Below are 4,264 nucleotides of genomic sequence, written 5' to 3'. Positions count from 1 at the left end.
TCCACCTCCTGTACTGGAGCTGAGGGGAGGAGCCTTGTGGTCCCGCCCCCTCCGTCAACATCTATAAGATAAGATAAACCTTTATTCGTCCCACAGTGGGGAAATTTCTAAAAATTGATCTATCTATCTATCTATCTATCTATCTATCTATCTATCTATCTATCTATCTATCTATCTATCTATCTATCTATCTATCTATCTATCTATCTATCTATCTATCTGTCTGTCTGTCTGTCTGTCTGTCTGTCTGTCTGTCTGTGTGTGTATGTATGTGTATATATGTATATATATATATATATATATATATATATATATATATATATATATGTGTGTGTGTGTGTGTGTGTGTGTGTGTGTGTGTGTGTGTGTGTGTGTGTGTGTGTGTGTGTATTGCACATTTGTTAAAATCGTGAACGTCCCTCTATCTATTTATTGAAATACATTTGCCCACTAACCACATTTTATTTGACTGATGAATGATATGAACAGCATTTCCACAGTTTTATTTAACACGAGTTATATATTACAATGAATTTATTTTTTAATGTATTATTTTCCATTCTGTAGAGCTCATAAACATTTCAGAAAATGATTAACTTACAATCAATGGATTTGGCTCTTTATTATAGCTTTGACCTGAACAATAAAAAGTTAATAAATATTTCCTACACAGTTGTATAATAGTAGTTGAAATTGATCATTATTTTATAAAAGTATAATTTTATAAAAAAAAGCAACAGTAACAACAACAATAATAATAATAATGATAATAATAATAGACAGACCCTTAGTGCCCCTATTTCTCTTTTCTTTTTTAAATTTGAATTAGATATTTCTAAATCTAAGATAAATGTACATACAAATTTGGATTAACTTTTAAAAATTTGAACATCTTTATTTTAATAAAATATTAATAATGAAATGGAAACTAGTCACGTGCTAATCATATTCTAATATTACAATTTAATAGTAAAATCATATTATAGAAGAAAGTTTTTATTTAATGTAAGTAGTAAAACCTAGAATTATATCCACATTTATGAAAAATATCCGTTCTGAGTCTCTTTCTGCAGAAAAAAAATAGGAAAAAAGTGATAAAGATTTTCAGTCTGGAGTTCACAGAAAGAGCAATCCAAGTGTTTAGTTAGAATTTCAATAATGTGAATATATTCAGCATTCAGTGCAATGAAATACTTTATTCTTATATTTTACTTACATTTATTTAAAATGGAGAGTCTGTTAGAGAAGTGAAGAAAAGAGTGCAGGCAGGGTGGAGTAGGTGAAGAAGAGTGATAGCAGGAGTGATTTGTAGATAGAAGAGTGTCTGCAAGAGTGTTTGTATGGAATGTTTATAGGACTGTGGTGAGACCTGAGATGTTGAATGTTTTAGACACAGCAGCATTGAGTAAAAGGCAGGAGGTGGAGCTGGAGGTAGCAAAGCTGAAGATGTTGAGGTTTTTCGTTGAACATTTTCGATGATGTTGAGTGACGACGATGGACAGGATTAGAAATGAGTTTATTAGAGGGACAGCACATGTAGGATGTTTTGGAGACAAGGTGAGGGAGGCAAGATTGAGATGGTTTGGACATGTGCAGAGGAGGGACATGGGGTATATCAGTAGGAGAATGCTGAGGATGGAGCCACCAGGAAGGAGGAAAAGAGGAAGGCCAAGGAGGAGGTTTATGGATGTGGTGAGGGAAGACATGGAGGCACAATAGTTGGTTTGAAAGAGGCAGATGTAGAGGACAGAGGGGTATGGAGACCAATGATCCGCTGTGGCGACCCCTAATGGTAGAAGCCGAAAGAAGAAGAATAATAATTACATTTTAATAATGTATATATTTTATAACCCTTATGCTGTAATTTATGAACCATGTAATAAAATACTCTGTGAAATCCTATTTATTCCCCCAAAATATGTAAATCTCAGCATCCAGGCAAACAGACTGGGCGTGTCCTTTCCCGTGGGGAGTGAATACCAAACCAATTATAGTAAAGGAGGCGGGACTAGTCGTAAAGCGGGTAGGACAAAAAACGACGCAGTCGCATGCTTACACCAGAGCGCCGCCATGCTAGGTTTACACAAACCGGATGTAGTTTTTTTTCCCGTTTCTAAAAATTTACAGGAACCACATTGCCATCTACCGGCCAGAATGAAAATAATAGAAAATAATATTTTCTTAATGATAATTGATATTGTTTGTTATAAAATAAAGCAATTTATGTACAGTCCAGAAAGGATTTTTTTTGTAAGTATAAAATACTTTATTTTATTTTTAAAATATAAAGACTGAAAACTCTAAATTAAATACAAGACAAAATATGTGAAAATGTGTATATATGGTTTTTCTTACTTTTTCATTCAAGCAGCTCTTCTCTGTATACCCTTATAACGTATATATATATATATATATATATATATATATATATATATATATATATATATATATATATATATATATATATATATACACACACACACACTTACGGTAGGCACTGAATCGTGACATTGATGGCATAAAAAAAAAAGCTTTATTCCCTCCTGAGATATTTTCCTGCTTTCCCTGGCATGAAAAATAAGTCAATAAAAAGAACATGAGGAATTGATTGGATTTGGCTCTCTGCCTGACATTTTCATGAATGACTGAATCCGCCAAACTTCGAACTCCATCAGCATCCGAGCCGCTGCTTCCATGGCAACGAAAGTTCCGAAGTAATGCATTTGAAACCCTAGAACATAATGTAGTAGCTATGGCAACTGAAGTTCCAGTGGGTGATGACATGTCCACACCAGCGCCGTCCTCTGAGGTTTACGCCCTGCTCCCACAATCACAGACTCTAAACTCCCTTCGATGTTCTAATGGGTTGTTGTGGCAACTCATCCACCTTTTTTTTTCCTCAGCAGTCATTATTTCCAAATCTAAAAGCCAGGCTAATTAACTTTAAGAAGGCTACAATGTCATGAAAATTCGAGGCCTACTGCCTTCTGGAGGCTCTAGTGATGCGCTGAAGGATCACCAGATCTGGCCTGTGGTTATAACAGGAAGGCAACCTGTCCCTAAAGGCTGTGTAAATGTCAGCTGCGTCTAATCTGTGTTCACTATCTATTAATTTGATTTATATTTATGTATTTTATTTAAAAAACAAAGAAAGTAAAAGCATTCTTTTGTGTCTTCACTACACACAAAGTCAGCATTATCCCACAACATTTAGTCCTAATTTACTATAACCAATACTAAGACATTTTACTCATATTTTACCTTCTGTACTACCGAGCAATCACAAGTCACACATACTTGCATAGCACCTTCACTTTCCATGTTAAACACACTACACTACCAAGTTTTTAAATTGCAGCTTTAAGTTCTAGCTGAACGTGTGCACACATAGTCGTGAGACATCTGTGCTCAGAGGAGGAGGAGCGCAGCACAACCCACGTAAAAGGAAGTTCTCCCACACTGATCATTTATCTTTTCCATAGGGTGATGACCAAAGTCTTATGATGTTAAACTTCCCACACATATTAGGCTTATTAAATGTATTTTTCTTCTGTCGAAAATCAAATCATTCCACCATCTAATTTTAATTTAACAAACTGGTGAGATATTTTGCTTTATGTGGAAAAAAAAGTCAGTCACACTTAATGATGTCTAAACCCTTCGACAATACATTTTCTTCCAGACAGCCAAAAAACTGCACCATGATTAACTGTTCTCTTCCAGATGTTCTGCTTCAATAGCTCTATTACAATAATCTCTGTTGCAGATTTATAAATTCTAAGGGGGGGGGGAATCAAAACGGCAAAAAAATGAAGCTTTCAGTCTTAACAACAAAAAAAAAAATCTGAAAATATCTGAAAATGAGCCAAAAATTCAACCAATAAATAAAGTAACTCTTTGTAGCCTCATGAGAAGTTTTGTACAGAATGAAGAGTCACTGTTGCTCCATTCATTGTTTATGCTTTTCCCCAAAACAATTCGAAACAACAAAAGTAAATGAGCAAATGGATTCTGTTTGCTTTATACCCTGAACAATGATTTTTTTGGTAAGACCACTAAAGGCTAATAAGTAATGCTCATACAGTATGGAAATCCCTATCTATTAATTGTTTTTTGAAAAACACATACATGTTCCCTTTTGTTTCTATGCAACATGCATAAAATGCATGAATGCAACTAGTTAACGCTATTCATTTTCTTTGTCAAACTGGCACCTTAAGCAATAACAGAAGGATTTGAATAAAATACATGTACTGTAACTATG

This window comes from Silurus aristotelis (assembly GCF_946808225.1).
Source record: "Silurus aristotelis genome assembly, chromosome: 17".
In the NCBI taxonomy this organism is placed as follows: Eukaryota; Metazoa; Chordata; class Actinopteri; order Siluriformes; family Siluridae; genus Silurus; species Silurus aristotelis.
The sequence above is the reverse complement of the archived record's forward strand: the minus strand, read 5'-3'. Positions refer to the sequence as shown.